This window comes from Pelobates fuscus, chromosome 9, assembly GCF_036172605.1.
Source record: "Pelobates fuscus isolate aPelFus1 chromosome 9, aPelFus1.pri, whole genome shotgun sequence".
NCBI lineage: Eukaryota > Metazoa > Chordata > Amphibia > Anura > Pelobatidae > Pelobates > Pelobates fuscus.
This window is the reverse complement of record NC_086325.1, coordinates 152,220,765-152,245,428: the sequence shown is the minus strand read 5'-3', so window position 1 is coordinate 152,245,428 and position 24,664 is coordinate 152,220,765.

Sequence of the window (24,664 nt, the reverse complement as noted above, 5' to 3'; positions counted from 1 at the left end):
AGCTGACGAGTGTCTTTTCAGCCCTCCCTCCTGACACTGTGTGTGTTTGCCCAACATTCCCCTCCGTACTGCCAGGCCATCTCATATCCTCACCTACCAGGATTGAGGCTCATCTGAGTTGTATCACATCAGTGATGTACATGCTATGTTGCTTCAACTGCCATTGAATAGGTGCTTACTCATTGGCTTTTTGATTGGCAAAAATTGTCTTTATTTTTGTCTTGTTTTGCAGCTCTTACGCCCAACATCCTTCTGCTCCAATAAATACAATCCAATAAGAATGACTAGGTAACAGTTAATAACTTAAGATAAAATCTTAAGAACAGGATTGTATTCCCTTTCCTCAAGAAGCATGACGTCAATTTTTATGACTATCATTATAATGACAATGGTTGCGCAACTTCTTTACTTACTCGTGACCATGGGAAATTCCAATTCAATTCTCAGAAGTCACATCATCTACTTACAGTCACAATCCTACTAAATAATCTTCTCGTCTATAGGTTGGTTACCTTATAATAGTACTGGTTTTAGTATGCCTGCATTAACATAAAGTAATCAACATAGATAAAAATTAATAAATGCATATTTAGAGCAATTGAGAAACCTCAAATTAAAAAAACAAAAAACTTCATAAATCAGCACTCAAATGGTTGTCAGCAGTACCACTGTCTGATAATGTTCCAAAAATTAAAATAAATCTCTTGCGTGCTTTTTTTTTTTTTTTTTTACAACAACAGAATATTCAAGGATATAATATGTATGCGAACAGGTTGCTGATCCAATGAGAAATCTGATTACCATTATGGAGTACATTTTGGGGTCATATTTGGAAATGGCTACAATTGGGATTAGATGCCTTCTTTTGGATCAACAGGATTAACCCCTTAAGGACCAAACTTCTGGAATAAAAGGGGATCATGACGTGTCACACATGTCATGTGTCCTTAAGGGGTTAAAGAAAGGGTTTTAATGCTGAATTTGATGGACTTTTTTCAACCTAGACTACTATGTAACAAATAACTAAAAAAAGCAAACCTAATAAGGCCCATGGAATTTATTTTGTTCTGTGTCCTTACCCGTTCATGTGTCTCTCTAGCTCAGCCACTACAGATCTTGTAGACAACATTTCCCCTGATGCTTTTGCTAGCATTATGGCTGTAAGAGAATTATGGGAGATAGAATACACAACATCTGGAGTGACAAAGGTTGCCTAGCCCTGCTCTAGCTGCCCTGACTCAATAGATTTGTTATATATATATATATATATATATATATATATATATATACAGAGTCCCTGGGTATTTCCTGACCTGGACCTCTCTCTGTCCAGGAGTAGAGTCTACTAGAAAGGTTAAATAATCTATGTATCAGATATCTGATTTAACGTCTTTACTGTCCACTCTTGCCTAGCTCTATTATTATAGTTCCACTGGGTTATACCCATGTTAATCTTAGATTTATTATAGTTAGGGTTACTATTTTGTTACTTTTTTCTATTCTTCCAATTTACTGTGCTCTCTCCCAGTGCAATCTCTCTCTTCTGGAGGACCGTACTTGGATTCATTCTGTTCTTTGGTTTAAATGAAAATGTACCAAAGCTAATCTAAAACATTACAACAAATCAGGTAATGTCACTTCAGCGTTAAGGCCTAAAGAAGTGTCTTAATGGTTAAAATCCAAAGCGGGTTCTGACGGCTTCACCTGACTGATCGCCTGTTTTGTTTTGGTTCTTTTTAACAATTGTACTTTTAGAAACTGGGATCTCCATTGTGAAATCGAGCACACGTGCTGACAATGAGTGATATTTTAATTTACATAGCACATTGTGTAAATACTCACCAAATCTCACCTTTAACATCCTTAGAGTCTTTCCTACATATTGGAGACCACAAACACTTTCCAATAAATATATATTCTATTTAAAATGCCTAAAAACAAGTTTTTGTTGAGCTGGTGAAGAGAAAGATCAGTTTGGCTTTTTAACCTTTTTTGTAGATATTTTACAGGTTTATATTTTGGAGTTATTTTATCTCCACAATACTTAATAATTATGGTTGTCTTTTAATTTGTGATGGTTGAAACTATAAACTTTATTTTCGTGTGATAATAAAATAATGTGGTATTTTTTATTTTTATCTGCTCTTTTATTTATACATCTTTTTTTATTTATGTTTTTTATGTAATAAAGCACTCTCTCTGTACATCTTAATTTGGTTTTATTGCAAATTTCTTAATGTTTAATTGTGTCTATTTATTACGAAGCTGTGAATTTAAATGATCAATGAATGGACTTTTTAAAAATGAAGTTGTTATGGTGCCCCGAGGCACTATTACCTGAAGGGGTTATACTGTTCTCAAACAGTTTAACCCCCAAGATGCCTCCAGTTGCGATGTCCACTACTCAGCTAGAGATTTGAAAAAAAAAAAAAAAACCTTAGGAAATTATTAAAGCAGATATCACATCTTTATTGTTCTTCCTCTAACGAATCCTTTTTAACCTTAAGGGAAATATCTTCTCTAAACAGATGACTGCTTGTCCTTTGCACAGTCCTGTTAATAAACATAGTTTATGAGATTAAGAATCACCGAGGACAATCTTCATTATTTTAAGTTTTTTTTTGTCTTATGCCTGTTGTCATTGTATCAGATATTTGCAAGTGTCTTCCCCATCTTTTTTAAATAGCAAATGACAAAAAAAAACCAAAAAACGAAAAACGGTGCTGCATTCATTACGGTGATGTCCTTCCAGCGCAATTCATGGTAGTTCAATTTCCTTTGCACTGTAATACTCATCATTCTAAGTTAGGCAAAGTCTAGCTGTGCATGATGGGAGTTACTTTTGATATTATCTCCTTTGTTTATGAGAAATAGGTTGGTAAACTAACGGAAATAGGGTAACAGCAAGGGTATGCTATAATGACTCCACAATAAACTTCACAGTAATTGCACGGTGTCTTATGACGCCATAAGGGTCTACATTTTAAAAGCAAATAATTTCAAGGAAATTGTTCACGTTTCCAGTAAGGAATATATACATGACCTAACAAAGAAGAAATGAAACTTAATAGAGAGAAGCATATGTTGTGTGTTTTTTTTTGTTTGTTTGTTTTTTTTTTAAATGAGAGAATCGCCCCTCTCTGGAGTATATAAAAGCAAGATACTAATAACGGTACTTATTAACCTGTGAATGCTCCAAGGAGTTAAATATTTTATGACAGATAAAATGAATTGGAGAAATTCTCTAAATCTGGTTATAAGAGAAGATTTTTTTGAATGTGTATTTTAGATTTAGCAATTGATAACACAAGCCAGTTTAGTCTAGGCACAGCCAGAGCGCACATTGTTTTGGGCGAGGAATGTTCGGAGATGGCTGCCTATGGGGTGGAATGCAAGCCACGTTGCTACTTTTGTTAGTCGTGTGTTTTAACCTCTTAAAGGAACACTATAGTGACATAAACACAGACAATTCCTGCCACCTGTTAGCTAAGGGAAAGGTAAGCTTACTTACCTTTTATTCTATGAAAAGGCAGTGTTTACATTAAAATGTTTGTAGGGACATACTATAAACACCAGAGCAACTACATTAAATTGACTTTTTAGTGTCCCTTTAAGGACAGAGTCAATTGTACAAGTTCTGACCAAAACCTAGAATTTGAACTGCATGTCTGTTCAACCATAATTTACCGCTTTCATATTAAGTGTACCCACACTTATTATATATCAATTTATTCAGAGAAACAGGGCTTTCACTTCACATCAAATATTTATATATGGAATTACATTTAATATGAAAATCTATCTAAAAAAGTGTGAGAAATTTTATTTTTGCAGGTTCTGCATGGCTTTTTTTTTTACTGTGAATGCCATAAAACTGTTAGCTTTTACTGCAATAAAACACTTTAAATTTGTATGATGTGATGTCCAAGTGTACAACAATGCCACTCATGTACAGATTTCATGGTGTTTGAGAAAGCTACATGGTCTGATATAGAGCTTGACTATTTCAGTTTTTACACATTGAAATTTGCCAGATTGGTTTACTGTGACTATGTTGCCTTTGTGACTGTATGGCAGTCCAGGAATGAAAATGACCCCCATCATGGCATACAATTTGTAAAAGTAGACAACCAATGTTATTCAAAATGGGGTATGTCCAGTCTTTTTTAGTATCCACTTAGTGCTCAAACTCTGGCCAAAGTTAGTGGTCACATTTTTTTTGCATTTTTCGCACAAAAACTGCACTTTCACTAACTATATCATTGTCATGATATATTTGACTGCTCTAAACCACTCATATTTGTGTTCAGCGATGTGTCACAAGTACAACGGTGCCTCACATGTATAGGTTTTATGGGGTTTTGGAAAGTTACAGGGTAAAATATAGGGCTTGCCTGTTTCAGTTTTTACACATTGAAATTTGCCATATTGGTTTGCTGGGACTATGTTGTCTTTGAGACCATGTGGCAGCCAAGAAGTGGAAACTACCCCCTTCATGGCATACCATATGCAAAATAAACAACCCAGGGTATTCAAAATGGGGCTAAAAGGGGGCGGGGCCGGGCCGCCGGGCCGACTGGCCGCCATCTACATGAGCTCCCGCATTAAACCTACAGAAACAGCCTTTATATGGCCCTAAACTGCTTAAAAACCGAAACCCGCATCGCCCTCCGACGAAGGAGAGACTCCGGTACACTCCAGCTACCCGCACAAACCTTACTGCCTGAGAGCAGCTGGGGAGAGTCGAGCCCGGCCTACACGCGGCTCCTGAACATAGGCGCCCGTTGCCGGCAGCATGGCACCGCGGAAAGGTGCATCATCACCCCACCACGAGCAGAGCAAATCAGGCGTGGGGGGCCCTCGGCCCGGGGCGCGGCCCTGCTCCCCCCCTCATGGCCGGCGGGGGTTATCCCGGCCTCATGGCGGCGACACGGGCCGCAGCGGGAGCCTCCGCGCGGGCTCTGTGCAGACCGCCTAGACTGGCAATGGCCGAGTACTGGCAGGCCAGCCAGCTGACAAACACAAAGAAAATGGGGAAAGGAATCCCACTTAAGTGGGGGCACCACGACAGGGACCGAGACGTCTTTGCAAGGTCTGAGCAAGGGGCCATATGAAGATTGCTCACCATGGGGTGCCGATCTGGTAGGCCCGGGCAGAACCTGGTGTTGTGGGGCGCCCGATGGACCCTCTGCGGCGGACTCCGGCCGGCAGGAAAAGTGAGTGCCCCAGCCCCTGGGTCTGCAGGGTCCCCAGAGAGTCATGTCCCTGCTGCCGCGAGCCCGGTGGGGTGGGATAGCGCGGCCCTTCCGGCGGGCCGGTGGCCGGGAGCAGCGCGCACCGCCCCTAAGTATGTGGCCGGCACAGGAGAGACATTGGGACACAAGCTTTACTGGGTCTGAGGTTGCGCTGGGGAGGTGCAGGGAGTGAGTGGCCCACGGACTCTAGGTTTGGGGAGTCAAGTGATCTGCTTCAACCCCCGAGTGCCCACAGCGCTGCGGAGGCCTCAGGTGCTGTGTTGGGACCGACCGGGGGGACAGATGGAGCCCTGGCAGCACGGGAGACGCACCGCGACCGAACCGGGGGAGGCCCTCATCGGACAGCTATTGAGAAATGCCCTGAAACCAGTGAGAGACATTACTACTTACCTGAAAAGCACTATGGGAAGCGATACAATCTGCAGCATCATGCCTTATGCACGTTAAGCTCCTGTCCCAGGTTCAGCGTTTTTTTGAGGACTAAAAAGCTTCTATAATTTGCTTATGCTATAACATTTTTAGACATGTCATAATTTAATAATATATCATATCAAATACGTGGTCTAAGCACTGAGAGTGATGCTGCGCATAGCTACATACACGGTACTTGATTGCTGTATTATGGGCTGTGGAGTTGCCCTTTGCCGCATACTAGATAACCAGATCGCTATATCAAATAATAATACGCCATAGCGAAGAAACGAATAAGCCCCTCGTGTTAAACGGTTGACACCCTGGGACGAGTGATTAAGCTGCGCTCACGCTAACATGCTCGCTCCACGTGACCATTTCATACTCAGCAACCGCATATAAAGTGCAAACCTATTAAACATAATTCAGCTTCTTTGTTGTTAGTTTTAAAGCTATAGTTTTTTTTTTTTTTTTAGGTTTTATCTGAAGCAAATACTATTTTTGTGAAGTTACTGTATACTCAATTTACTCGCCTGCCTGTTCATTTAATTACGTATAAGACTAGAGATCAATACCGCTTATTACTGCGTGCATGGTAAATAAGCGAGTACTGCACTCACTGACCATTGCATACTTAGCACCCGCATATAACATGCACAACTCTTACTCATAATTCAGTTTTCTGTTTTTTTTTCTGTCAGACTCATAGATATAGTTTTCTTTTTTTTATCTGAAGCAAAAACTAATCTTGCAAAGTTACTGCACACTTAACTCATTTGCCTGCATGCTTATTTAATTACGTATAGGACTACTTATGCGGAAAGCGCCATCACACGCATAGTTGGACACAGTGGTGTATCCTTGTTTTGTGCTGCCCTGGGCAGGACAAAACTCAGGCGCCCCCCTCCCACCCACGCCACCCTCACCCAACCCTCCCCCCCCACCCGCGCCACCCCCACCCAACCCTTCCCCCGTCCCGCCTTCTAAATACACACACACACACACACATTCACTGACAAATACGCATACACTAGGTAACAGAAACACACACACTAACAGACACACTCACTAGCAGACACACACACACTCACACTAACAGACACACACACACTCACACTAACAGACACACACATAGTCTAACAGACACACACTGACATACACACACACTAACACACACACACACACACACAGACCCACACACTAACAGACACACAGACACACATACAGACATACACATACACACACACACACACACACACATACACACACATACAGACACACACACACACACACACAGACATACACACACACACACTAACAGACACACACACAGACACACTAACAGACATACACACACTAACAGACATACACACACACAAACACACACAGACATACACACACACACACACACAAACTAACAGACACACACACAGACCCACTAACAGACATACACACACTTACACTAACAGACACACACACACAGACACACTAACAGACATACACACACACACACTAACAGACACACACACACAGACACACTAACAGACATACACACACACTTACAGACATACACTTACAGACATACACACACACAAACTAACAGACACACACACAGACCCACTAACAGACATACACACACTTACAGACATACACACACACACTAACAGACAGACACACACACACACACAGACACACTAACAGACATACACACACACTTACAGACATACACTTACAGACATACACTTACAGACATACACACACACACACACACACTAACAGACACACACACACAGACACACTAACAGACATACACACACACACTAACAGACATACACAGACATACAAACACACTCAATCACTCACATATTTAATACATTTTTTTTTTTTTAAATTTAACCCCCCCAGCCTCCTTACCTTTGGGAAAGCTGGGGGGGGGGATATCTGTCTCCCTGGTGGTCCAGTGGCTGCTGGGAAGTGCGGGTAGGTGGGCGGCCGGCGAGGGAGCACTTCCTCTGAGCGGTCTGCTCAGCTCCCTCGCGCGCCGCAGAGTGATGCTGGGAGGCGGAGCCGGAATATGACGTCATATTCCGGCTCCCAGCCTCACTCTGCGGCGCGCGAGGGAGCTGAGCAGACCGCTCAGAGGAAGTGCTCCCTCGCCGGCCGCCCACCTACCCGCACTTCCCAGCAGCCCGCCGGCCGCCCAGCATGCCTTGTTAGCCGCAAGGCTAACAAGGCATTTGCCCTGGGCATTTGGGGGCGGCTTTTTTTGCCGCCCCCTGAAAAAGGCCGCCCAAGGCAAATGCCTTGTTTGCCTTGCGGCTAATACACCCCTGGTTGGACATAGGAATGGCCCAGATAACTAAATAGCCTACATACTGCGTTATTATGCCTGTTAAATGCCTTTGTTTTATGTTATTGCTTGTCTCATCTGACTTATATGCCTCTGCGCAGGCAACCAAATGCTCTCTCTCGCAATTCAAAAAATGTCTGCCTACGCTTCGTTGCGACTTTAATAAACATATTTAAAACAAAATGGGGCTAAAAGGATATCTGGAGAACACGTATACCTGTAGTGAAGATTTAGAAAATATTAAGAGCAATGCATGCACACCATAATAAGCAGATGATATAAGACTTGGGGGGAGAAAAGAAAAGAAAAAAAAACTGTGAAGTGAGTGTTTTTCATGTCACTACTTGACGCTTTCTCAACATAAAATAAACCAACACTACTGTTTAACCCCTTAAGGACACATGACATGTGTGACAGGTCATGATTCCTTTTTATTCCAGAAGTTTGGTCCTTAAGGGGTTATAAAGCCTTGGAGGGAGATGTAAAAATACCTCCCAGCCTAAACAGATCGGGATGTGTAACGTGCTTTTTTTGCAGCTAATCCATGTCAGTGTAGTGAAGGAAGACTAAATTGGAATCCATTTAACCCCTTAAGGACACATGACATGTGTGAAATGTCATGATTCCCTTTTATTCCAGAAGTTTGATCCTTAAGGGGTTAAAGAGACCGACTTAAATTGGGATTTAAAAACAAGAAGGCTCAACTCGACACACCACTACCCTTAGTACACCTCGCTCCACCAGCGCCTATTACACACAATTAACCCATAGTGCAATAACTATAGACACATTTCTAATAAATATATAAAACCCTTGTTTTCATTGCATTCTGAATGAATATACTCAATGTAACAGCTACCATTTGAATTTTACTATTTGCACTTTCAAATATGTCATTATCTAGGTAATCACCTGTTTTGATGCAAAACAAGACATAGATACAAATGTAAAAAAAAAAACAAGAAGGGACAGCAGTCAATTCCACTTGACACCAGGTGTAATAAAGCAGGAACATTAAATCCCACAACGGTTAGGCAAAAGAAGAAAAAACTCTCCAGGCACTCAAAGTGTTGAATAAAAAATGGCAGAGCAGCAACGTTTCGTCCGATTAAGAGGTCTTAAATTGGGACTCAAACAGATCTTAACAATAGTCCACCTTTTTCTTATATGGTGTTTTAGAGTATATTACAATATTTGTGATATTTTTATTGTCGATTTTTTGGTTAAAGAAGACAGAGGAGTCTGTTAGATCTTCAATTAACAAGAAATAGTATTTCCTTAAAGGAGATATTTTCGACTAGTGACATCAATTTTGCCCACACTTCCATTATGATGTGATTATGGCTACTTTCTCCAATTCAATTATTCTCATCCATAATATTTCCTATAACGAAAAATTAAACATATGTTCTTAGGAATGTATCCCATTTATCCCCAGACGCAAGCACCTCTCCCATTGTCTCCTAAAATACACATTCATTTTCCCATTAAGTTAATTTAAAGGATCACTATAGTGTCAGGAAAACAAACCCGTTTTCATGACACTATATAATCCTTGGGGGACCATCACCCTCAGAGACCCCCTCCCGTGGCACTGAAGGGGTTAAAACCCCTTCAGCAGCTTACCTTAATCCAGCGCCGGGCTCCCTCAGCGCTGGTGACCTTTCCTCCCCCGCCAACGTCGGCTCCCGAGTGGAGCGGCATTCGCAGCAAGTTCCGGGCGCGCATTCAAACGGTCTATAGGAAAGCATTTCTCAATGCTTTCCTATGGACGTTCTGCACACTGGATGCAAATTTCGCATCCAGCATCGCATGAAGCGCCTCAGCGTCTGTCAGGAAGACAGCCACTAGAGGTTGGATTAACCCTGCAACGTAAACATAGCAGTTTCTCAAGGGTTAAAACCTGGGTGACTATAGGGTCCCTTTAAGTGCGGTACTGCTATTTTGTGCGAATTTTCAGAATTGGCAGAACATTGGCTGCCAACACCAATAACTTTGAGTATATATACTGCCATGGTGGAGTAAACAAAACGTTTCCTGCTGGTTTTGTGATATTTTATATAGATGTTTATTAACAAATGTTATTTTCCTTTATTTTGGGAGGCACATACGTTTCTTTTGTTTGCTTTACTTAATATTCAAAACAGATCCAGTTATTTTTAGTACTCACTTAGTCACAAACCCTGCCCAAAGTTAGTGTTCATATTTTTTTTTTCTTTTTTCACACAAAAACTGCACTTTCACTGATGGTATCATTGTCAATATGCATTTTACCGTTCCAAAACACTCATATTTGTGTTCAGTGATATATCACTATTTTGCCTTTGAGGCCGTGTCAGCCAGGGAATGAGAATTGCACCCATTGTGGCAAACCATTTGCAAACGTAAACAGCCCAGGGTATTCAATGGGGCTAAAATATATATTTTACTTGCCAAGTCCCTCAAGTCAGAAGATGTCCAAAGACTTTGTGTCAGGCACTTTTCTTACTCCTCCTCAAACCCTGTAAAAATTCACCCAGAGAAAGTGTTGAGTTTGCAACAAGATAGGAGTCAGAAAGGATTCCAGTTATTACTGCCCTTCTTACACATCGCTACCTGCCCCCTGCATAAAAGACTGTTTCAAAGTTTGCCATACAGAGCTAAATTACTGAATCACTATATGTGGGACTTTGTCAGTTTGTTTGTTTGTTTATTCTAGATTTCTGAGTTGGTTTGCTCAACCATTAACTCAAATTTGTCATCCGACATAAAGAGGCAGAAGTAATTCACTGTTACTGTGATGCCTGGTGTACTCTTGAATGGAGGTATTTCTGAGGCAGTCAGGTTTGGGGTACACAGTTTTCCTCTGGCACTACGAGTGAGTCCTAAGCACTTTTTGGTAGATGGTGGAGGGCACCATCACTGGAGGATCCACTTAGGGACTTAATGTCAGAGGCTGTCATAGTGTAACTCTCTGCAGGAGTGTCACTATCACAGCCTGCCAGAATGTTATATGCATCAGTCCCCATATAATAACGTTCCATATTAAGGGGATTCATTTTGTGTAACTATGAGGGTAATTGAATTTATTTGCCTAGTACACACTACACACTACACACATCTTCCACCCACAAAAAAAACCACAACCAAGCCAAACATTTTAATAACATTTCTGGTCACAGATCAAACAGCTGCAGCAGTGCTAAAAGTTTTTTTTTTTTACCTGTTTATTTTTAATAGAAATAACACAAATGGCTCACTGATCACTGATACAGTACCATACAGCACACATACTGTACAGTAGAGTGATCAGGCAACAGGGAAGGAGTTAAAAAATGTAAAAACTGCTGCGGCTGACAAAAAGGGTTAATAAATACAAAAACATTTTGGTCTAAACAGATAAAAAAAAAATTGTATTAGCACCAAGGTACTAACCACCCTTGTCAGACTTATCACCGGGTTAATAAATCAGTTTTACTCTTTTGTCACTTTTAAAACTTTTCACAGTTTAGTCAATGAACTCTCTCAATTATCTCTCTTGTTACAAATCACTGGCTGAGACATTGTAACTGTGATCGAGGTGACAGGTTGTTACCGCAATCACGTGCTGCAGATCGTTGCTATTGGATGTCAGGGTTGCCTGGGAGGTCCTACTGAGCACGATTTGCAGCATGGGCATTGAGGTGGGCAAGTGGGAGGGTTAAAACGCTGGTGAGTTCTATGCTGCTGTAACAGTGTTTAAGCCCGCCCGTCGCAGTGCGGCATAGCATGCCATAACGGTGTTAATGAGTTAATATACGTTTTAACCCTTTGGTTTGCAATGTGCTGGTCATATCTTTGGCACTCAAAGGGCTAAACAAATAAAAAAAAAATGTTTGTTTGTTTTTATCTTTTGACAGTGATACATGGTTACATAGCTGAAAAGAGACTTGTGTCCATCAAGTTCAGCCTTCCTCACATTTGTTTTTTTCTGTTAAACAAAAAGAAGGCAAAAAAACAAACAAACAAAAAAAACAGTTTGAAGCACAATTTTGCAACAAGCTAGGAAAAAAATTCCTTCTTGACCCTAGAATAGCAGTGAGATTTATCCATGGATCAAGCAGTTATTACCCTACATTGAAAGATTATATCCTTGAATATCCAGTAATTTTTCTATCACATAAGTTGTAAGGCCATAGGCCTGTATTTGTGGGAGGAGTTAGCGTTCCTATAAAACGCTACTCCTCTCTCCTTACCTTGCCGTGACGTACGCCGTTTACCCTCGTCCAGTCGGATATCCGGGTCACGACAGCACATTTCCGGTCCCATCATCCCTTGCTGCCTTCCCGCCAGCAAGCACCATCGAGAAAGTTCAAACGACTGTACGCCAGGTAATCGGCGGGAATAGCCTCGGCTCGGACTATTCCCGCCGTTCGACACTTCTATTTCGCCCATATTATTCATATATTATCACAGCACGTCAGCAATCTATTTGCTACTTCATTTCAAATCGGCTATTCCGCCGTTCGGCAATTTTTTACGATTTCATTTGAAAATATTATATAAAATTCGTTCTCTGTTAAGTATATTTCCTCCGATAGCTGTATTTCCATTGCATGCTCAGGAAACTGGCGTCGGTCTGTTTCTGTACAAATAGAGATTTTTTTTTTTCTTCTATGAATATGTACTGCTATCCTGGGCTCTAAATATTGTTCTGCTATTAGAAGTGTTAGATGTATATATTTGCATACTCCACAGGTTACACATTTTTAATGTAAGTCTGGGTTATACTTTTAGTGTGGGGTAAACTCCCTGTAGGTACTCGTATTACTGGGTATATTTGACATGTGTTTTCCTGTCGAGATGATATTGAAGATAAGCTAAGTATTATTTATGTTCCTTTTCTGTTATGTGCTACCTCATTTACAGGTCTCGCACGGCATTTCGCCACAGCCAGCGTGTAGCCCCACTAATCTTGGCGGTTATCAGGTACTAAACTATCTCGAGCCACGTCGCTATTTACTGCCTATACTAGGCCACGCTACGCCAAAGGGTTATTAACATACGGGGGCTTGATTCTTGCCTTGCCTCGTCAGGCCACGGCTTCACTCTACTACTCGTTATTATCTACACTATCTCACATTAGACGTTCTATACTCCTTCAACATTCATTAACCTATTTTCTAACTAAACCTCTTTTAGGCACCATAGTTTCTATAATCTCATTTTGTTGGCCTAAACTACTTTCCTCGGTTCCTTCAGAACAATCAGGGCCGACGGGGTCACGCTTTACAATATGTTCACAAAAAAAAAAAAAAAATTCTCTTTTTCTTCTCTCCTCTTTTCCTCCCCTCTTTATTATTACTCTTAATTACTCCCCTTTTCCCTCTCCCTCCTCCGGCTTTCCTACGTCATAGGTCTGTTACAGAATTTCCTCACTGAAACCGCGCTTGGGTTTTCGCTAGGTACGTTGCATTCGCCCTACTTGTCAAGCCCCCGTGCAGGGTCAGAGAACTGGCTGTATAGGGCTAGGAGCTGGCCTTAATTGTACGATAGATGGTCCCGCGAGGCCAACTCCCCAATCTCAACACGGAGATTTCGCCCCTCGGGCCAAACCATAGGTAGAGCCTCGCATTCACCCGCCTATTGGGTTTATAGTCAGGGCCTCACCTGTCACGGCCACACGTTTTGAATCTTTTATCCGTCACCGAGAGGCCAACACCCCGCCACCACGCTAGTGGCTCGAGCCCCACGACCAAATCATAGATAGAGCCTCTCACCTGCCGCTTGGCAACTAGCAGGGCCTCACCTGTCACGGGGTAGAGAGCTTTTCGCTTCGGCACTAGTTAGACAGCCAGTTCTAATTATCCTTAATGATACCTTTTTAACCAGGTTGTTGCTGTTGTGTTGTTTTTTTTTTCCAGCATGTCTCAAGAAGCCGACACACGCGAAGAGTCGTCACCCCCTAGCACTCCCGCTAGGCCTGTCACCCCTGTTGGGGCTGGGACCCCAAGGGAATTCCAAGAACCTTCCACGCCGGGCTCTTTGAGATCCTGGACGGTCCCAAAAATATCGGCCGAATTACGCCGAAGGGGCATCCCTTTCCCAGCAACAGCAAGGAGGGCCGAGCTTTTTAGGCTTCTCACTGCACATCCAGAAGATCCAGGTCTGGGTACCAGCTCACAGGGGAACAGCTCGGACATACAAGGGACACTAAATACCATCCTGTCGTCTCTACAGTCTATCAATGATAGGCTGACCAAATTGGAAAACGCCAACTCAGCCGACACGGGCTCCTCTCCCGTTGCTTCAGTGCAAGCACCCACTCCTGACTGCTCACAGGGTAGGCCCCCGGCCTTTCCATTCTCCCCTGTTTCTACTACGCAAGTTATAACCCCAGCACACATGGTCCCTCCTGCCCTCCGTAAGGACATACTGGATGGGGAGGATGTAGATCTGGTTTCCTTGCTGATTGCCTCCCAGGACGTTGTGGAGAGCGGAGTGTACAACTACGGAGATTTAGCTGTCGTTGTGAAGGCTAGGGACCCAAGGCTCAATAAAAGACTTACCGTGCCGGGGTTTGTCCTGGCCTTCGGCGTCTGCAGGGATGTGTTGTGCTCTGTTTGTCCACAACGTCGGGAGGAATTGGACTTGTGTTTACACGGGGTGGTAGACCTGGGCCACAGGTACGGGGGATTCATGTTTTATGATTTCCACAAATCCGTGTCAGCAAAAGCAGCCGCAACCTTGGCCCAGTTTAACATCCGCACTGACTGGAGTCTCTTAGACACGGAACTCTTTTGCAGACATTTCGCGGGTTTAGTACCTCCGTCTTGTTCAGTCTGCTCTTCCACCTCTCATACCACCAACCTGTGCCCTTCGGAGGCTGACCCCTCCTTTTCTGGTGTCACAGGAGGAGCTAGCAAGACTGACCAGCGTAGTCTAAAAGATAAGCTTGGTCGTCCCATCGTCTATTTAGGCAAAGCCCAAATATGTAACAATTTTAATGCAGGGGCATGTAGTTTTAGTGCCTGCAGATTACTACACATCTGTTCCGTATGCTTTAGGGCACATACTAAAACCATGTGCCCATCCAAACTGAATCCAAAGAAATGACTAACCGAGGTAAATACAAGTAACCTAGAATTCTACTTGAAGTCGCACCCGTCTCCTGACTTGGTGGAATACTTGTTACTTGGGTTTTCGGAAGGATTTCACACCGGCTTAGTGTCACTCCCCGCAGGCACATTAGAATGCCCAAACCTCCTATCAGCTAAGAACGATCCACAAACAGTGGATGAACTGGTCAGTAAAGAAATCCAAAAAGGCTTCATGATAGGCCCATTTTCCTCCCCCCCCCCCTTCACCTCCTGGCGCACAAATCCAATAGGGATAGCCACCAGTAAATATTCCAATAAAAAACGTTTAATAATTGATCTGTCTGCTCCTCATTCATCTGTAAACCCAAGCCTTAACTCCCTCATACCGTCTACTGAATTCTCTCTTCACTATGCCACAGTGGATAATGCCATACAAGCAATCTTAAGGGCAGGTAAAGCCGCTTGGCTCAGTAAGACTGATATCTCCAATGCCTTTAAGTTGTTACCTATCCATCCTTCGTTGTGGCATGTTCACGGCATCAAGTGGAGAGAGAATTATTATTTTGCGACTAGGCTTACCTTCGGGGCTAAGAGCAGCCCTAAAATATTCAACACGTTTGCGGAGACTCTCTGTTGGCTCCTCCTCAATGTCGCTAGGTGCCCCACGGTGATACATTACTTAGACGATTTTTTGTTGATAGAATACGACAGCTGCACTCCGATCAGTCTAAAGAGCACTATAGCACTATTTACGACATTAGGCGTCCCTCTATCATTGGACAAAACAACAGAACCAACGACCAAACTCGACTTCCTAGGCATCACGCTGGATTCAGACACGATGCAGTCGAGTCTCCCTGAGGACAAGCTCGGTCGCATACGCAATGAGATAGACAGGGTACTTACACTCGTAAAGACCTACAGTCTTTGTTAGGTTCCTTGAACTTTGCAATGCGCATAATTCCCCAGGGTAGGTCATTTATTTCCAGGTTGTTGTGTTTATTGCCAGATCTGCCAGATGATCGTATCGGTCACCTAGATCCCCCGGCAATGGCAGACCTGGCCATTTGGAAAGAGTTTTTAGAACATTGGAATGGGTTCTCTATGTTCATCCCTCCTATCTCCGACCACTCACCAGTCTTTTGGACAGACGCAGCTGCCAATACCGGGTTTGCTGCAATATACAAAAACTCTTGGTTGAGAGATTGCTGGCCGGAGGAGACCCTCGGGTTACCCTCCTTTCACGAAACGTCAGCCTTATTTGAAATCTACCCGATAGTGGCGGCTGCCTTTACATGGGGTAAAGACTGGTCAGGTATGGCCGTTAAATGTTACACGGATAACTTGGGAGCCTGCGAAATAATCAATAAGGGCCGTTCATCTTCATTGGTCATTATGAAGTTAGTTCGCAGACTAACATGGTTGGCAGCCACATTTCAATTCTTTCTGCGTTGCGAACACATTCCTGGTTATTCTAACTCCGCTGCTGACGCTTTGTCCCGTTGTAAATTGCAGGAATTCTTCAGCCTCCACCCAACGGCCGACAAATACCCAACCCAAACCCCGAATTTCGACAGATTAATCCTGGATTAGACCGGGTTTTGGCCCACAGTTATGAATTGGCTCAGGCTGCTTTATCTGTGAATACCAAAAGAACGTACGACAGAGCCATGACCGTCTTTCAAAAGTTTTCAGTAGATTTTGACTTAAAAGATTATTCTGTTCGTACCATGGTCGCATTTGCTGCTTTTTGCCACCTTCAACTCAAACTCTCATACAATACAATTAAACTATACCTGTCAGGCATACAGCACCACGTCTTGACCGCCATTCCAAACTGTACTCCATTCCTCAGTACTTACCCGATAAAAAACATACTAAAAGGCATAAATAAACTCGATCATCACACAAAAAACAAACGTCTACCCATAGATGGGGAGAAATTCCGGGCGTTATCTGACATACTCGACACACTACCGTTTGAACCATCCACTAATATAGTTATAAAAACCTCGATGTACGTAGCCTTTTACGGGTTTCTAAGGCCCAGTGAGTTCACAATAGCAACACAATCGAACCAGCCGTTATGCCTCGTTAAAGAGGATTTAAACAAGGTAAATGACCATTACGTCCTATCACTCCGACACTCAAAGACCAAACAACCAGGCCATCCGGTTGGAATACCCTTGTACCCGACTGGGAATAACTGGTGCCCGGTTAAAGTCATAGACATATACTTGGGCCAGATCAAAGATAGTCCCAGCCACTCACCGCTTTTTACGCTGCTAGGTAATCCCCTTACTACGACCAAGTTTATGTTTCACATTCGTACTCTGTGCATTAAGTTAGGATGGGACCCCTCATCCTATTCTGGACATTCATTTAGGATAGGGGCCGCGTCAGCCGCGTCCAGTACTAATACATCAGTTCATATAATCAAGAAACTAGGGCGTTGGGAATCAGCTATATACCACCGATATATACCTCATCCAGAGAAAGAATTAAGACAAGCATTTAAGAATCTTGTATCGTAATTGTGTGAAGAATAAAGTGTGTTTATCTGCAACCTTTTTGCCCTCTTTTTACAGGCCTACACCCTACGTCGGTTCCGGCACACCCCACCGACTTTAACATCAAATGGTATTTCACAGTCACTAATTAACCGGCCACAAGTTGTAAGGCCATAGGCCTGTATTTGTGGGAGGAGTTAGCGTTCCTATAAAACGCTACTCCTCTCTCCTTACCTTGCCGTGACGTACGCTGTTTACCCCACCCACCGCACCCTCTCACTTCCACACAATACCTTCGGGGGGGGCCCTCTTTTTACAGGCCTACACCCTACGTCGGTTCCGGCACACCCCACCGACTTTAACATCAAATGGTATTTCACAGTCACTAATTAACCGACCAAAAATGTAATAGATCAGGAGGTGGGTGGTCGGCTTTCCAGAGAGAAGTGGGGTCATATTTCATAGGTGGTACCCACCACTTGAAATCCTAGCATCCACCACTTTATGTGAGGCTTGATGGACTGAACTTTGTTTATACAAGCTTTTGATAGTGAAGTAGTTCAGGGAATACTGTTGGTGCTGAATTGAGTCTTTGAATAAGCTTAAACGTGGATGGTTTTAGCCAGTCGTCATCTTGCTGTAAAAATCCTGTAGATGTCTGTGTATCAGACGACTTTGTGATCACTGTGCTCTCCACGCACATTAAACGAATAACTTTTCTGCAGTGGAAGCAAAGAGAGCCATATTAACATATTCCAGACATTAGGCACAAGTTCCTTACACTTGGGTTTCATGGTTTATTTTTTCTGTGAATTAAATACGGAATTACAAAATGTATGCCAAAACAGCAAAGCTGCAAAAAAATGTAACTTTTAGCGGTTTTATCTCAAATGTAACAAACTAATTTTGCATCTTGCATACAAGCAAACTGAAAGTTGAATATTTATTTGAGGTTAAAGCAAAGCTGAAATTGCAACAATTTTAAAAACAATCAATATAACACTGTGACACTAATGTTTACTTTAATTTTCAGTTAAACAAAACTGAGCAGCAGTGCTAAAAGTTTTTTTTTTTTTTTTTTTTACCTGTTTATTTTTAATAGAAATAACCCCCACAAAAGTCTCACTGATCACTGATACAGTACCGTACAGCACACATACTGTACAGTAGAGTGATCAGGCAACAGGAAAGGAGTTAAAAAATGTAAAAACTGCTGCGGCTGAAAAAAAGGGTTAATAAATAAAAAAAACATTTTGGTCTGAACAGATAAAAAAAAAAAATTGTATTAGCACCAAGGTACTAACCACCCTTGTCAGACTGATCACCAGGTTAATAAATCAGTTTTACAGTTTTGTCACTTTTAAAACTTTTTTACAGTTTAGTCAATGAACTCTCTCAATGATCTCTCTTGTTACAAATCACTGGCTGAGACATTGTAACTGTGATCGAGGTGACAGGTTGTTACCGCAATCACATGCTGCAGATCGTTGCTATTGGATACAGGGGGACTGTCAGGGCAGGTCCAACAGTGAGCGCGATCTGCAGCATGGGCATTGAGGCGGGCAAGTGGGAGGGTTAAAACGCTGGTGAGTTCTATGCTGCTGTAACAGTGTTTAAGCCCGCCCGTCGCAGTGCGGCATAGCATGCCATAACCGTGTTAATGAGTTAATATACGTTTTAACCCTTTAGTTTGCAATGTGCTGGTCATATCTTTGGCACTCAAAGGGCTAAACAAATAAAATAAAGTGTTTTGTTTGTTTTTTTATTTTGACAGTCATTTTTCTATCACATGAATGTAATAGATCAGTAGGTGGGTGGTCGGCATTCCAGAGAGAAGTGGGGTCATATTCCATACGTGGTACCCACCACTTGAAATCCTAGCATCCACCACTTTATGTGAGGCTTGATGGACTGAACTTTATTTGCAACGCAAAAGTAAAAATGTTTATACAAGCTTTTGATAGTGAAGGGGTTCAGGGAATACTGTTGGTGCAGAATAGAATCTTTGAATAAGCTTGAATGTGGATGGTTTCAGCCAGTCGTCATCTTGCTGTAAAAATCCTGTAGATGTCTGTGTATCAGACGACTTCGTGATCACTGTGCTCTCCACGCACATTAAACGAATAACTTTTCTGCAGCAGAATCAAAGAGAGCCATATTAACATTTTCCGGAAATTAGACACAAGTTCCTTACACTTGGGTTTCATGGTTTATTTTTTCTGTGAATTTAATACTGAATTACAAAATGTATGCCAAAACAGCAAAGCTGCAACAAATTTAACTTTTAGCGGTTTTATCTCAAATGTAACAAACTAATTTTGCATCTTGCATGAAACATGCTTTTATACAAGCAAACTGAAAGTTTAATATTTATTCGAGGTTAAAGCAAAGCTGAAATTGCAACAGTTTTAAAAACAATAAATATAACACTAATGCTACATATAATTTTCAGTTAAACAAACAAACCTAAACAAAAAACGGTGGCACCTGTATTGTGATGCATTCTCAAAGAAATATATATTCTTAGATACCCATTGTTGCATTCTGAAAGTGAAGTGACTTACAAACAGATTGGACACAAATAGGGCAAAAAAGTCTAAACAGTAGTTAAGTAAATATGTCCCTGCAGTAATGGCTGCACGATAGCCTTGTACCAGTTGCCCAGGGTGAACTTAATATTCGGATACTAATACCATGTAACAAAATAAATGGTAAAAGTAAGAACAAATTGGCTACAGTGTGCTATGTATAACCCTGCAAATCCAGGAGTACGGGTGCCTCGTGGGACCTGGAGAAAACTGCAAGGTAGTAACTGCTGAAAAGAAAAAGTTGCCCAGCATAAAATAAATATATACATAAGCTAATATCCCCCTAGGGAATACCCCTGTGTTGGAAAAAATGTGTGTATACAACAGGGTCCCAATAGGTGTATCGGAGGATATAGCCAAGCAGCACGTTGCTAACAGGAGATGGGCATGATATCGGTCTAAGCAATACCCATAGTACGTACCCATATCAACCATCTTGATCGCATGCAATTTGGTCGCATGCATTTTGGTCGTGACAAATTGGTCGAATTACACTGTTTGTGCATTTTGATCGCATGCAATTTGGTCGCCATTCATTTTGGCCGCACTGTTTGTGAGGGTTAGGGTTAGAGGGTTAGGGTTAGGGTTAGGGTTAGAGGGTTAGGGTTAGAGGGTTAGGGTTAGAGGGTTAGGGTTAGAGGGTTAGGGTTAGGGTTAGGGTTACAATTGTGCGCTCATTCTGTGTAACTTTGGTAGACCGAAATCAGTGACAAAAAAACGTAATCTCGCGAACTCTGACAGTACGACACCACTGGGAAATCATCCATGTTGTCACAACTACGTTCAAAACTACTTCCCTAACTATATTCAACCTTAAAATATGTTCAAAACCAATAAAAAAATTTTTTTTTTGTTATGGTAAAAATGGCGACAAAAATCCATGCAATCACAATGCCATGCGACCAAAATGCATGGCGACCAGATTGCCTCGACCAAAATGCATGCGACCAAAATGCCCTAAAGCGTACGTACCCAAGCAATAAAATTAATAGCTAGTATGTGCCTTGGTGGGCATTTGGCTGGGATAGCGGCAAAGCTGTACAGTTGCTAGCAGATATCACTAGCTGCAAGAGCTAATATCCCCCTAGGAAGTGTCCCTGCGTAGCAATCAGGTACAGCAGGGTCCCAATGGGTGTACCGGAGGATATAGCCAATGATAAGTGAGCAGCTAGTAATAGGTCATAGAGCAATGAGATTTGCAGGGTTATACATAGCACACTGTAGCCAATTTGTTCTTACTTTTACCATTTATTTTGTTACATGGTATTAGTATCCGAATATTAAGTTCACCCTGGGCAACTGGTACAAGGCTATCGTGCAGCCATTACTGCAGGGACATATTTACTTAACTACTGTTTAGACTTTTTTGCCCTATTTGTGTCCAATCTGTTTGTTCACCACCTTTCCGTCTGTGTACACTTAGTATGTGCAGTTGCAGTCACTTTTTCTGCCCCAATTATCCATTATTGAGGCAGTAGTGAACAGTAACTCTGTTAGTCTTTTTGTGTGTGTTTTTAGTTCGATTTATTAAAGTATTTTCTAAGATACCTTTCATTATTGAGGGACAGTCCTCTTTTCCTTTTAGCTCGCATTCTCTACCTAGGGTTATCCCCTGTACTGTCCCTTCATTTCACAATTGATTACTATAGGGCTTATCTTCCATGAAGTGACTTACATTTGAAAATAGAGAGCCTCTCCCCATTAGGCAATTCACAGCATTTGGTGAAGAATGTATAATAAAAAAAAACTGAGCTAAGAAGGGCCAATACAGCGCCTCATTCATTGGCCGAGAACTCCCTGCATAGTCCTACCTAGCAGAGTTAAACTAACTGGATTCTCCTAGCAAGGGAATCTGGAAGAAGGCAGTGCAGCTGTGGAGATGTAAGAAGTCAAACCGTTCTAAAACGATGAAGACACCAAGTCACTCCTGGCACTATACCCACTACAGCAAGCCATCATGGTTTTCATGTTTGGAATGTTCATTTTAAGGTTATCTATAAGTATTAATGTTTTTAATTTTTTTTTTACTGTTTGGAATTACATTTCTTAAACATAGACTTTAGGCCGCAATGCGCAATATGGGAAAAATAGTTGAGATGGATACATTTCCTGCTTGGCTATTTTAGGCTACAATTTGCAGCTTTCATCACCTTACCGGCAAAATACTAGCTTTCTTTAAGGGACCCACTCGATTTCCATGCCAGGTTTTGGAAACTGCTTCACTCTCATGAATTTCCTGTATAGAAAGAATAATAATGCTTTTTGTCCAATGTAATTTGGCATGAGATTAATATATTGGGTTTATTCGCTCATTTAAGAAAGTGCGTAATTTAAGTATAAATCTTAGGCTAACCTGTGGGAGTTATTAGTTAATGTGATTTTCATACCATGCCAGTTATGTAAAGAAAAATAAAAATATACTGAGAATTTTAGAAACATAACGGCACAACTCATGACTTACTATAGATTGTTTAGCAATATTAAAAACGTTAGGTTGGCTTTAATCCTGCCTCTCCTTTCCAAAATCCCATCTCCATTTTCGAACACTTTCTTTTTGCTGGGTCCTATAGCTGTGTACAGGCTACAGCTCCCTTTCTGTCCCTCCAAACCTGCAATGTCTCTCTCGTAAAAGGGTTGTTGTCATCCCAGGAAGCATGAAAATGTTCCTGTGAGTTTTAGTTCAGCTAACAGCTTTTAAAAGAAAAAAAATTAACAACCACATAAAAACCTGCTCTGCTCTCAATGCTCTGTTGTGCAGTGATTTATGGCATAAAGTCAACACTGTGAAATATCCCAAATAGCAAATATCTTTAGGATTTCTTAATGATTATAAAATATTCACTATGATCATGTAACCTCTATTTTCTCTTGTCCCTCATTTCCTTTTCATCAATACAGAACTGAATTCAGTGGCCACATAGTCTATTCCACTGGCGTACATACCGCGCAGGGGTCACAGCTGCAATCGGGCCAGCCCTGCAGACCCCTGCGACTGGGTGCCCGCCATCATCGTTTGTTAAAGGATCCATCGGGGTCTGTCAGGGCCACCTGATGGATATGGATTGTCAGGGGGCCCAGTCAGCGCTGGGCGCTTTATCAGTGCAACCAGACCCCCTTTGGTGTGAAGAGATCACACACTGGGAGGAAGTGACTGCACATCACTCCTCCCAGCTAACACACACAGCCCGTGCGGGAGGAAGAACAGGGAGTCAGAGTGGGAACTCTGACTTCCATCAACCTGAGCCACCACTGGACCCCAGGAAAAGTCACCCTCCTCCACCTTAAAGGTAGGAAACAGGAGGGTGACTTAAATATTATGTGTGTGTGTGTGTGTTTGTATGTGTGTCTGTCTGTATATATGTATGTGTCTTTGTATGTATGTCTTGTGTGTGTGTATGTGTGTGCTTGTCTGTCTTTATGTGTCTGTGTCTTTCTGTATGTATGTGTGCCTGTCTGTTTTTATGTATGTTTGTGTGTGTGTGTCTGTTTGTGTCTGTGTGTATGTGTGTGTCTGTACGTATCTGTGCCTGTTTGTTTGTATGTAAGTGTGTCTTGTCTGTATGTGTCGTGTGTGTGTCTCTGTATGTATGTGTATGTGTGTGTCTGTCGGGGAGGAGTTGGAGGGAGGGGCCCATAACCCCCTCTTACCAGGAAATGTCACCTACCGTTTCCAGGAGAACATACCTGCAAACAATCTTGATTAAGAAGATGTTGTGACATCTCCAAATCCCTGTTGAGACCATGCTGGATATGGCTTTTACTTGAAAATTTTCCTTGTGTTTCCTGAAAGAAATGTTATGTCATAGAGAGATGTCACAATGGTGAGTAAAAATCTCAAAAGAGGGGGTGTTCAACAGATAAAAGTAAATAATTATTTAAAGCCATATACAAATCACAAACAAAGCTCTCAAAAGTGTTACTGTCTGATACGATGGTTAGGTGAACTAAGACAGATAAAGCCACCATTAGTGATGTCACGGACGCAAAATTTTTGGTTCGTGAACCGCGAACGCGAATTTCGGCAAATGTTTGCGAACCGGCGAACCGCCATAGACTTCAATGGGCAGGCGAATTTTAAAACCCACAGGGACTCTTTCTGGCCACAATAGTGATTTAAGGGGGGGGGGAGACCTACTCTCCTCCCCCCACCCCCGGCCCCCACCCCTGGGTGCCGGGTGGGGGCCATAAAGATAATGAGGGGGGGACCTACTGTCCTCCCCCCAGGCCCCCACCCCTGGGCGCGGGTGGGGGCCATAAAGATAATGAGGGAGGACCTACTGTCCTCCCCCTCTCCGGCCCCCACCCCTGTGCGGCGGGTGGGGGCCATAATGATAATGAAGGGGGGGGGACCTACTGTCCTCCCCCCCGGCCCTTACCCTTGGGTGGCGGGTGGGGGCCATACAGATAATGAGGGGGGGACCTACTGTCCTCCCCCTCTCCAGCCCCCACCCCTGGGCGGCGGGTGGGGCCATAATGATAATGGGGGGACCTA